Consider the following 14,227-nt stretch of genomic DNA (forward strand, 5'->3'; position numbering starts at 1 on the left):
CAAAAACAAAATAACGGTTTGAAACAATGTGGAGTTTGCAAAAATGTTAGTTGCAATTTTACTGTTTATGGCAAGACTTCTTTTACCTTTTAAAAATTGCTTATCACCTATTTCGAAAACCATCATGCAGTTTTCATCTGAAATCCATACCAACACATCGTGCTACAACGTCGCTTTACTTCCGCACTGTAATTATTATGATCACTACCATTCGGAAAACTTCGGGTTCTGCCGGCATTACCATGCGGTATTCTGATTGGTTAATGGAGTTTTTGACCCATCGGGTCAAAAGACACATGCCGGTCAATTAATACGTCACAATTATCATGGCGGTCTTTGTTTTTCACCCAAGCGATCGAGTGATCAAAATAATCGCTCAAATTTTACGTCTATTTCGTATAAAAAAATAAGTAACATTTTTTCATGGCATGACTGAGTATGAGGAATTATTGGTATAACCGGTGTATAACATCGCGAAGTAAGTTAAGTCACGTCGTAACTTTGATGATCGTTTGGAAGTTTTATTTGTTCGTTCATTACTGTAAATGTAAACGTTGTAGAAGCTGACGGTACGAATAATGAACAATGTTTTGAAGGAGAATGTTTTTGTAGTAAATAAGATCATGGAAGTCGAGAACATATTCCTGGCTGAAACGTTTCAATCGCGTTTCATTTAGCCTTTTACAATTTATTTGTTTGTTTGTTCTTAATAGTCTGCAGCATTTCCATTTCGATTTGACAATTTTTGACTCCCATGTGCCAAGCACGTAATGCGTTTCCTGTAAATGCTGGAAAGCGAAATAACGAAATAGCGAAATAGCGAAATAACGAAATAGCGAAATAATAAAAAAGGTAAATATTTACAGTATGTTGACCATTGTATTAATATACGTCATAATGCAAAACACTAGTCACGGTGAGTTATTTAAAACATACGACTCATGGTCGGAAAATATGACTACAGTTCAGAATTGCAGACGGATATTAAGTAACTTAAGAGCATATCAGAAGCAATTAATATAAAATATTTGAAAAAAAACAGCAGTCAAAAGTCAAGAATGCCAGCAAATTAAGGATTCTGTCCCACAATCCTTTGTGCGTGTTATTACGAACACGCGCAAAAAAACTGTACCACGCGTGTCAAATCAGAAAGCTAACTTCATTGTCGTGGCGGGACAGTTGAGTGTGTTTCAGAAGTACAACACGCAATGGCGGATCGACACGTGGTAAGTGAATTGATATATATAACGTGTAAGAACGTTTGTCAGTCACAGGGTATTTCCAAAGATTGAATGTTGACCGTTTTCTGACAATATTTTCTGGTGACAGCAAACTAATGCAACATAAGATGGTTGACAACGCAGTGCCATCGCTTGATTTGTGCAAACAATATTCACAAAAGTGTTATTTTATATTCAACATAAGGTAATATGTATTTTTAGTTATTTTCAAGTTGGTTACCAATTAGTTTACATGACTTTCTGAAATGAGTAAGTAGTGCTGTCTGCTCACTTTGTCAGACATTTAGCACGTTTTGTAATGGCGCCATTTTCGTGAACGCATCCCGGCATGTTTGTGTTTGAAACCTGTTATGCTGGTTTTCTTTGCAGTGGCAGTGTTTGTATGTGTTGGTAAAATTAATTGAGAACAATGTTTACCATAGTAGGAATGATGTCAGTTCCCTAAAGAGAGACCACATATAACCATACATTCCAGAAGGGCTTTTTCTATTCTTTGTTTTGCAGTGTCCAGAATTTGGAAATTTGTTTGCAACAGATTCAGCGATTAACATTCACCATAATAAGGGAATCATGGCTGACAATTTATTTATTTTAATGCATCCACTTTTTGAGGAACTGTGATGCATCGAACATTTGCATATGCTTGTCCAAAACATTTATTAAACTAAAAAAATGTGTGATGTGATATGAATATCCTGATGCAAATAACTAGTATTCTCACTGCCTCCTTAACTACATTATTTTATTTTATATTCAGTGTATTGTAATGTATTGTAAAATTTAATGTGATGATCAAAATTTCATTTTATTACAGGGGTTACCCGGGTACAACACATCAGTTCTAAATTACAAAAGCTACTTGAGACAACGGTGGTAAGCATTTTGTATTACAAGTATTAAAATACCCCCTCTTATGGAAAGTGATATCATTTTAGAATTTATTACACTAAGTTTGTTTGGCTTCATTTCATCACTCATATTTATATATTTACAATATTGAACTAATGAAATGTTAAGCAAAGCCTGTTTACCATGAATAAATTAGTGTTGTATGATTTTTCCATATTTTTGAAATTATTTAGATATTCTTTAATAATTTGACTTGTTTTACATGTAGGGAATGGGAAAGCACAAAAGATGCACTGTTAAATTTTTCTGGAAGGAAAATTAAGAAAAACACTGCAAAATTCCCAACGCCAAAGAAACAATATCTTGAAAAATCTTTTGTACATGGTACAAGAAAAGTTCGTAAGAAAAGCAACAATGAAAACAGAAAAAGGTATTTAAAAAATAGCTCTTGTGTGTGAAGCACATGTCTGTCTTGTCTGTGTGTGTGTGTGTAAATTTAGTACTTAGGTAGCACCTCCCTTTAGTAATGCACCGACTAGATTACTTTACGACCGTTCCTGTCACCCCCTGACTGTTACAAAGTTTGATGTTACAAAACACCTATAATTGCTTATCTTCTATATTCAGAGTTTAACTTTAACAGATCAGTTGTGGATGAAATAATGATATCTATTGTCATTCGACAATCATGTTATTTGAGTCTCCCTGTTTGATGACATCAATACCCAGAACAAACTGTAGCTACCTGGTTAACATTTCCAGTAGTTAACATTTAATGATTTGCGATATAGTTTCACTTTTGTGCTGTGTGCAAGCATAATGTTAAATTTATATCCCAAAAATGTTATATTTTGTTTTATTCAAACTCCGTAAATCTATGCAAAATGATAGAAAAACTCAGTGTTGCATTTTAATTAGTCAATTTGCCAACTTACAAATTTACAACCCAATCTATTTATTTTGTTTTAATAATATGAGATTATTACGAGGATACCGAAAAGTATGCACAGCGGGAGTATCGGCCGATGCACAGTGGAGGTCGATGCGACAGCATACTGTCTAGTGCATACTTTTTGGTATCCTCGTAATAACCTTTAGTTTATTTTTATACATCAATCTTTTCCTTCAAAGGATACATCATGGAAATGCCAAAATACAAAAAGTTTAAAACAGAGCTAACTTTGTGTGGGGTCCTGTCAAACCCTGTGGGCTGCCATGTTTGTTTTTATTATTAGAAGACAATGTAACACGTAATTGTTCCATATTTGGAATTTGGATTCCCTAATATAGTGGGATGAAAATACCCAGTGCAATACCGCAAAATTACGGCACAGTGGAACTTATGGTGTTACAGTGACAGATGTATAACAATAACTAATAATTAGTTTTCTGTTAGAATTATAAACTTCAATACTGTGGATTGCTATTACATGGTGCATCAGAGCTGAACTACGTTAATCAACAGGCTTCTTGCATGTTTAAGGTTGAATGCTACACAGAAGATTGTAATTTTTTTTAATTGTTGACTCCTGTGTGCAAAGCAGCTAGTGCGTCTGTATGTGTGTGTGTTTATGTATGGGTGGACACTGTATCTATATATGTGCATGTGTCTGTCTGCTCCACTGATATATCAAGAACCATATGTTGGTTTTTGATGAAACTTGTCTCCAATACTCTTAGCACACAAGAGTTCTTTCTAAGCTTTCTCTGATTTTAATGAATCTTGGTACATAAAAACATTGCAATGTTTTGGGTTTATATACATCGATAATAATTATTTAATTTGCATAATAATTAGCCAAATTTAAGTCGTATTTGTTTATTTTTCGCATGTGCTTGTTATGTGGTTGGGTTCGGTTGGCCACATTCCAACTTGAGTAGGATTTCAGTGGAACTTGAACTTAAACTCTCACAAATCAATTGATAACATGAACTGCATTTATTTGCGAACGAAACTCTTCAACGAACTGATGAATACATAAACTTGTAGAACTGACCCACAGTTGAGCACGGACTGTAACAAACTGGAACACAACTACCGTTTAACTTTAAAAGTGAAATAGAACATTACGGCGTTTTCCACGCCGACGGAGATTAACCGAATTAATCAGTGACTGCGTTCTGAATCAATAATAGAATGTCAGTCAACACCTATGGCTTATTATGGTTTCAACGATATGTTAATTTGTGTGGGACATAGGTACATATAGTGCTTCAGTGATTCAATTCAAAATGGCAGTCATTTTGTTTTTTCATAAATTGATTGTAATACTCTTCTCTCACAATATGCAAAATGAAAAATTATCAATGTATTTGTGAAACTGTATTAAACATCTTTAAGCATATTTCACTGTGAAATTAAGGTTCCACCCAATTTCTGATTGTTCTCTGGAATTGGATTTTGCTTACAAATGATCACATGTTGAAAGTCTTAATTTTCATATTAACTTGTAGATACTTGTGCAAAGACTGTCATCAACATTTCCCAACCTTACAAGAGGTCCAGAGCCATTACATTGATTTACATCTATTGTGTAAAGTACAAGAAATTGAATCACCATCAAAAGCAAATATAGCTTCTTCTTTATCACCCAACAAAGCTGAAGGTTGTGCAAAGCATCTTTTTGCAAACAGGTATTAATTTGCAAATTTTAGCAAATATGTATATCACATTTTCTTGATGGTTCAATGACCTATTTTTTCCAACTTGGTACATAGTTAATACATGATGGTATACATTTGCTCCAGAATTTTTCAATCAGATTTAGAATGCCCAAAATGGACAAAAAACCTACATTTTGTGTATGTACATTATTATGTTTGAGTTGTACACAGACTGATTCTCTTCAAATTTAACTTGGATTTTAACCTGTTAGAATATGTTCCAGATTTGTTTGAAATTGTCTGACTTGTGTGTCACTGTCAGACGTAGTGCAAACAGTGCCTTATATGTTCGTCGGACATGCCTGGACCAATATTATACTCTCACATATTAAGGTGACTTGCAGTCTAGGACATTTAGTTAACAGGTCAGAACTGGAACATGTACTAAACAAAAAGGAGCATTTGCTGTATCACACATAAACTTAGATCACAGAAGTGTGTCTATGGTCAAAATTTGTATAATCAAGTATACAATACATGCAATTGTTGGTTCACTTGAGTTTCTATGCTGGATGTGCTTCTGATGCTAATATTTCCAGCAGAGCAATTGGTCTACTTGATTCATTATGCTTTTTGGTTGCTTCCCGCTCTATTACACGACATATTTTAGCTTTTTGATGATAGTTACACTATATTTAATTGTGATTTTTTTTATAGTTTTCACACGACTGCCAGAGTTGAAGAACATATCATCATCAGTTCAAGTGATGAAGCAATGAGTGAAGTAAGTGAAAGTATTGATGGGACAAGTATAGGCTCAAATATTTCCGGGTAGAATTTTTTTCAGTGACTGTATGCTTTGAGCCAAATAGGCAGTTTGGCAAGTTTGTTATTGTATCATTATATGATTGAGGCTGTGCAATAATATTATGATGCCTGGTCATAAATAAAAATTAGCTTATTTGTATAATACTTTACCATTTTTTGGACATTATTACCAATATCTTAAGCATTTTTCTGATGGCAGATACAGTCTGTGTCATATAGCCCCTATGTCCACCTCTAATCACAAAGATAGCCATGTGCAACAATGCTAAGCTTTCATTGATTGTTCATTTGTTAGGAATCATCTGCTGTTGCAGGATGTGATGAAAAAACACTGAACACAAATCAGAGGTATGGAATTTTACTCAATTTCAGTGCCTGTATTCATTCTCATCTACAATGAATTGTAAAAGCCATGTTTAAATTAAAGTGTGGCATGCATGACTGCTGATCTTCTACTGTCATGTATGAGTTATGATGCTGCAGGCACATGTGTTTTCTGTTATTTGATACTTGAAATTATAATATAATAGTTGAATGATAGTTGATTCATTACTTCAGAAATATTATACAATAGTAATAGTAGTTTGTTTGAAACTTTTTGATTCTGACAAAACACATCAGAAAAGCCAATTTTTGACTTCTGTGTGCAAAGCACACAATGGGAGTCTTTGTAGTTGGTGTGTCTGTATGTATGTATGTGTGTGTGACCGTCTGTTCCACTGATATCTCAAGTACCATACATCAGTTTTTGAAGAAGCTTGGTACATAGATGGTCTGTTACATTGCACAGACCTTATTAGTTTTACACTCAAATCTGTTCATATTAATTTCCTGATTTGCATAATTAGTTTTCAGCTTTTCCATTAATATCTCAAGTACAAGTAATTTCAAATTAATTTTTACTGTGTCTCCAATACTCTCAGCACACAGGAGTTCTTTCTAACGAAAACTTTTTTTGATTTATTTTTTCACCACTTCCGTATAAACATGTTTTGTGTGATGCAACTGTTTTTCTGGTTGCTCATTATTTAGTATCCATTTTTTTTTTCCATCACTGTTTTTAAAAATATTTCAAATATTTCTGCAGTCATATTTTAAACATATTATGGTCTTGTCCTTTTTACAGTGTGCAAAACACTGCATCAATTGATCTGCTATCAAATTATGACAACACTAGATCAAAAAGTCACGATACTGGTATAAATTATGAAGGTAGTGGTATTGGAATGACCATGCAAACTGAAGATTCTCCCATCATAATTTCAAGTGATGATGATCTGTACATGGAAGATAATGATGAACCTTATCAAACAAAGAAAATAGATCTAAGGTATAGATTTATCACCTTGTATATTTAAAATACTTGCATGAATCCTGAATGAAAAAACTGTATTCCACAGTGTCAGTAGAGCTAGAGTTTATATGGTATATCGATCATCACCATGCTAGTGTCATGTGATAGTTCAGTATTTTATGATATTTTCATTTGAAACAAAGTTTGAAACGTTTTTTTTGTTAGCCCTGCGTACAGTGCTGTGCACAGGGATACATTCGGTTGATAGACACCACAGCCCTGCATACCTCCATGGACAAAGTCCATGACTTTGAAAAATATAACTTTTTAGCTCTGCTGTTGACTTATCATATGAGTGATTGTCCGTCATCGCCCATTGTCCGTGTCAATGTTTTACTTTTTTGACCTCTTCTTGAAAACTACAAGCCTGAATGCTTTGATACTTGGTGTATATGTACCTTGGGTAGACCTCTATTGAATTTGTTCATTTCATGATGATTTCTTAAATTCTCTAATTTTGGTGAATATTTTAATTTGTAATTTTTGGTGAAAAGTGATATTTTCGATTGCTTTGATACTATACATATTGTTCATTTTCTAATGATTTTAATTGCAATGTGCATTGCTAACAGCGGAGCTGCTTGCTTAATGAAATAGCATGCCCAAGGAACCAAAAATGGTGATCGTTTAACATATATATCCAGCACTCCCAGTTCGGAGTTCAATTGTGGATGAAATGGCTACTTGGCCTTAAAAACAATTGCATTCTCTCACATGAATTAAATCAAAAATGGCGTTTGGTGGATGATTCCTTAGTACCTACGCGTTTACAATTTTTCTGTCTTTACTAGTCGTTTTTGGCTCAACTGACCATAGGTTCGCTGAGCCTATGGGATGGGTTTCTGTCCTGCATCTGTCGTACGTCTATCTATCTATCTATCTGTCTGTGCATGACTTCTTCTCAAAAACTGCCGAACCGTTTGACTCGATTTTTGGTGTGTGGATGCCTTGATGAGTATAGATGGTAATTTGTTCAAATTTCTTCTATGCTACTATGGCACTACATGAGTGAACTAATTTACATGTCTTGGAGCAAGGGCTTAGACCAATCAATAGTTGGGGGAGGTCATCCTGAAAAAAGACAGACTTGTTATTAATTTAATAATAATACTTTATTACACATTCAGGAGCCCTTCGTGCATCATTGCTGTTTTGCTGCAACAGTGTCTTAGAAGGCATTATGTATTATTTATGTACTTGTACTCTAGTTATCTTCAATATTCTTACAGTACAGTAATAAATCAAGATGAAGAATGAAAACATCTGTATTGCTGACTGTCCGTTGCTATGGTTTTGATTTCTGCAAAAATGATAAATGATATGGCTTTGAAACTTTCTAGAACATTTGATAGTTGAAGGATCTCAGGTGCTTCATTTTTTGACGATATCTTTATTTAGATATTTTTAGCAGCCCTCAAAGTTTGATTTTTTTTTCTGGTTGCCATTGGCAACCAAGTTTGAATTTTTGGTGTTCAACTGGAATATTTCGTAGCCATGTACAAAATTGTCATATTTGCTTGTTTCATAAAGATACTTGTATCAGTTTTCTAATTTTGAAGAATATTTTAAATTTAAGTTACAGACTGCTTGTTATTTTATGGAATTAACACCAATAGCAATAGAATAGAATAGAAACTACTTATTTTTAACTTTCGCATCAACTACCGTGCACTCCCGGACTTTGTCTATGGAGGTACGCAGACATCTATCTATCAACCGAACGCGTCCCTGTACACACAGCACTGTATGCAGGGCTATGTTTTTTGTATGTGTCAGAGTGTCTGTGCACTCACCTTTTTTTCAAATTTCTTTTAATAATGTTTGCCTCAAAGTATAATTTGCATATACCAGTATCTTCCTTTTTAGCACATAAATAATAGATGGAAAGCCATATGACTTAGCCTGGAGTTTATAATTGTTACCTTGTCTAGTGGGAAAAGTGTCCACTCTCATGCAAAAGGTTCTTGGTTCAATATAAGTCAATTTTATTTTTTGACTGCCACAAAACATTCTTTATTTCATGCTATACATATGCATTACTGGTATATACATTGAATGTTACCTATAAGTACTTTGTTTTCTTATAGTGAGCTGAGTGACATGGACAGTGATGACCACTCTGTACAGACACATCGTCCTCAAGCATGTCAGTGGCCTGTGTATTGTAGTAATGCAAGAGGATTGGCGAGAGAAGAGGTGCTTGACATAATTATATGTCAAAACGTAGATAAAAACCTAGTCTGTAACACTATGCCATGCAATATTCGCAAAAATGCTACATTTGTCATCAACACTTCGGAAATTAGTAGCAAAGATTTAGTGAAATCGGATATTAAATTTTGTGTTTGGAAAGGCGGTCATGCATGTCCTAGGCAGCATGTTAAAATTAAAAAAGTTAATGGCAAAATACAAAGGGTGAAGACAGTGACACCAAGACAGGGCTTTAATATTTTCATGTATAAAAGGCAGTATAGCACACATGCAACATCCTCCTTTAAAAGAATTATTCACAAAGTGTTTGATACAGAAAAGCACATTATGTTGCCGTATGTTGTAATTCAGTACTATTTCAAAGATGGTGAAATAACAACTGTACAGGAGTCTATCCATGGAAACAGAAAACATAAACCAAATCCCAAAATCTGTGAAACATCAGACTCATCCAATGAAGATAATGTATTGAATAATCCAATGACTGGAGCTCCAACTAAAATTACTGTAGGGGCCAACAACAATGGCTCCATTACACAGAAGCCACTTTTGTGTCCTGATTTTGAGACACGGCCCACTTCCTATACCGCAGCTGATGTTATAAATATTGTATTTTCTGACATAGAAAAGGAAAAAATTTGTTTCAAACAGCCTATGCGCGTTCAAAGAAATGTATCTTTTGTTATTAGTCTTGAACATGTAAAATTTTCAGATCTTACTGCTGATGATAATGGTGTTTTTGTATGTCAAGGTAATCCAGTTCTCTCCTACTTTATTAATTCAGCTACAGATTTCAGATTTTTGGGTCCTAAGAACACAGGTGCTTCAAGTCGTAAGATATTTAACCTACATAGGCACTATTATACACACCAGAGCTTTCCTGATTTTCATAGGATAATGTATTACCTTAAGAACTCAAGTGATGAAATTGTAAACAACATTGCTATTGTACAATATCGTTTTGATGGTGAGTCACATTCTATTCCAAGAAAAACACATGGCAATGCAAAAAAATGTTTGACTGTTTATACAAAAACAAAACCTTCATTAGTTAAAGAACTAAGACAAGAAAGTGAAAACAGAAGACCTAAAGAGACTATCCAACTTGTTTCTGAGAGAAGAGGTGGAGTGTTCTGTGCCGCAAGTTTATCTGACTATCCACGTGGGCGGGAGCAGATTTATAATTTAAACCGAATTACTAGAGGTGTTAACAGAAAGTATGGTAAAGAAAAAGATGAACTGTTTTCCATAATCTCAGATGTCAAGGAGGGAAATTTAGATTCAGTTTTGCACATTGCTTGTGTACCAGAGCCTCTAATTATTGTCGGGACTAAGGAGCAGCTGGACGATTTGGTTAAATACTGCACAGATCCTGCAGATTTCAGTATTCTATGTGCAGACCCAACATTCAACAATGGTAAATTTAGTGTAACGCCAACAACCTATAGAAAGAAATGCTTGCAAAATTTAGAGAAAAACAGCGAGAATCCAGTCTTCATTGGGCCAACTCTAATTCATCTCACTTCTGATGTAAAAATATTCTCCCTTTTCTTCAGTCAACTTGTTGCACTTAGACCAGCATTAAGGAATGTTCTGGCTTGTGGTACTGATGGTGAAAAAGCTCTTATTAATGCCATGAAAAATATATTTCCTAAGTCTATGATGTTAAGATGTTTTCGGCACTTTGAAAACAACTTTCAAGATCACCTGAGGAGTTTAGGATTGACACAGAGTGAGAAAACTGTATATAGCAATGATATATTTGGGTATACAAGGGGAACCACCTATCACAGTGGATTGCTGGATACTGAAGACAGTGACTTGTATGATCATGCTTACTTTGAATTGTGTAATAAATGGAAGGATGCCCCTCATGTTCAAGAAGTAATGAAATGGTTGAAAGATAGAGATGAAATTATTAAAGAAAGTCTACTGGCAGGTGTCCGTTCAAGAGCAGGCTTAGGTTTTCCACCTCGAAAGTTTTTCACAAACGATTGTGAGATTAATAACCGTCGTATTAAAGATGAAATGGACCATCGTATGTCTGGTGAATTACGATTCATAAAAGCACTTGAAAGACTTGCCAAATCACAGGAAGAAGAATACGTACAGGCTATCATAGGAGTATCAAGACAGTACAAATTGAGAAGTGAATTTGTGCACCATGGAATAGACTGTGATATATGGCACAGTTGGAATAAACAACAAAAACATTCATATATAAACAAGCTGCGGAGTATGACTATGCTGCAAATGTATGGTGAAAAGGAAACTCAAGACAGTGGAATCACATGTGCATTCCCTTCTGCAGCAAATATTGGAAATGTCTTGTCATGTAGCTTAAGTGATGATTTGTCAGTTCCGGGGATAAATTTTATTGAAAAAAAAGCGGAGGCGCTACTGATGGATGAAAAGAACATATGTGAAGCTCCAATATTAAAAGACAATGCCATTGCAGCTTTTAGTGTTAAAAGTAATAGAAAAGAGCCAAATTATGTACTTATTTTTCACAATGGAAAAGTCACGTGTGAGTGTCCAAGTTATAAGTCAAAGTGCATTTGTTCTCATGCTGTTGCTGCTTCTGAGAAGCATGGTACACTAAATTTGTATCTACAGTGGCACAAAAAACAGGACAGAGTGAACTTAACTTTACTAGCGAATGAAGGTCATGAAAAGAAAAGACAGAGAGCCGGAAGAAAAGGGAATACAGTAAGGAGAGTAAATCCGTCATCTTCTACAGAGAATGTTGATTTTCTGAATAGTTTTAGTAACCCAGACAGTTGGACTCCTGATAATCCATTTGTATTAACCTTCATGCATGGGATAATTAAAAAGTGTTATGGATGTCAACTGCCATTTGCAAAAAAATATCAAAACCCACCATATGATTTAATTATCCGTCACCTTGATCATCGAGAATACTACAACAAGGTTGGTGAGAAAATGACTACCACTAACTTTCAAAATACGTATTATCATTTAAATTTGAACTGTGTACGTCGTGTCTATCCATTTTTTCAGGCTAGGCAGCTTTTAATACACAGTGAGGTCAAAGACCATATTCAGACTCCTGAATATGAAAGTGTTTTAGAAGCATTCAAAAGCGGAAAATAAAGTTAAATAATAGATTTATCTTTTCAGACAACAGGTTTAGTTTCCTGCATTCATCTCTGTATCTCTGTAATCCTTGGATAGATTCTCTCCAAATTTTACACATAGCTAGGACCTTATCTGGGACATGCATGTGCATCGATTTTGTAATCTGATCAAAGATGGCCAATTGCACTGAAAATGCACTAAACTGGTTTTTTGTCTGGACATACTTAGACTGATTTATTTTAACTTGATGTGAGGCTTTTATTATTTGGTTACCTGATGTTTTTTTTTGTTTTTTTTTCATTTTTCACTTTTTTTTGCATTTTGATTCATAACGGTCGATTTGTGGCTATTTTGTTCAAGGTTTTGTCATTTTCAGACATGCTTTGACTGATTTGGTTCAGAGTTGGTATAGTGACAGGGCATAATGGTTGACATGTGTATTTCCGGTTTGATTGTTTTTGACAAATGGCTGAAGTTAATATAACAAATACTGTGGAATACTTTATTTTCGCTGGAATCAATTTTCGCTGAAAAGGCTTTTTGGCCGTTTTGTATGGAATTTATTTTCACTGATTTTTGATGAGTTTAATGTGAAATATAGGAAAAAAAGTATATTCGCTAGATTTTATTTTCACGGAATCATCCCTATAGCAAAAATAAATTGCAAGCGAAAATAAAGTATTCTACAGTAGTCATAATTTTTGTGCTTTTGGTATGATGGTTTAACCTGCAGGATTACTGATACACATGATGGACTGGTAGCAATTTTTTTTCTTGCATATCCATAATAGAAGGCTATTTTACCAATGAGAGTTTGCAGATTAACTGATAATTCTATGTTCTTTAAACATTTTTAGCATTTTGTCTGATTGAATTGCTATTCTGTGTCTCGCCTTTTCAAATCTGACCATTTTTTTATTTTGATTATATATATATATCACTGCACTATTATTTGGGAACATTAATACAGTACATGTAGTATTAATTGGGGAACGCTTAGTACTTATCTTGTCAAGTTTTGCTTAGATATGTTGCTGTACTACTAACTTTTACATGTATACAAATTTAGTTCTATTATTTTTAAGGGACATTTTGATAAATGCAGTACATGTAGTATCATACAATGAACATTAATTTTTGTTATGGAATTATGATTTCAGCCAGTATTTTCTGCCCAAAATGTTTAGATGTATTATTGCATTGTTTCTGGACTCTTATACTCACTTTTGCTAATATGCAAAGATATTGTGTTGTTGGTTTGTATCCATTCATCTATATTTATTTAATCTAGAGTCTCAATGGGCAACTTTGTAATAGTTTGAAGAATACATTTCCATGCATATTACTTCAGACATGCCTAGAGTAACATTTCAACATTCATACTTGTATATCATGGCATGCAGTCATTTTGTCAAAACAAATTGCTTGTGGTCCCATTATGGTTTTTAAAATGTACTACAATCGGGCATTTTGAAATGTCTGCAACCAGTACTTAATGTAATCTCATTTTCAAAACTCACTGAAGGTCTGACATGTTAATAACTGAGACTGTGCCATGCATGGCTTGTTTATTATTGTTTATTATCATTAAAGAGTCGTGTTAGCCAAAGCATTCTTTCTGCGTATTTTTTTTTAAAAGGCATGTCAATAACTGTTCTCCCACCTATTTTGTCTACCCCTTCCAATAAAAATTTTCCCCATGTACTGAAGATTTTTAATCAGTTCAAAATTATTCCCTTTTTTCACATTTAAATAGCACTTCAACTGACTCATAATAACACAATGTCGCTTGAACGATTTTTGACCTAGATATTTATTTATTTATTCATTATACAGTTCGAGCAAAACCATTAACAGAACTGGAAAAAATAAACAATACATAAAGAAAATACAAATATAAGCAGATAAACATCAACATGACAAAGTAACACAATAAAATTAAAAATAATTATACAGTACAGTTTTAAAACTATATAAAGATGAAAAAATATCAATATTACATTTAAATGAAATGTCATTTAATAATGTCATACACCTTAAA

This window comes from Saccoglossus kowalevskii, chromosome 20 (genome assembly GCF_978046115.1).
Source record: "Saccoglossus kowalevskii chromosome 20, keSacKowa6.1, whole genome shotgun sequence".
Taxonomy (NCBI): Eukaryota; Metazoa; Hemichordata; class Enteropneusta; family Harrimaniidae; genus Saccoglossus; species Saccoglossus kowalevskii.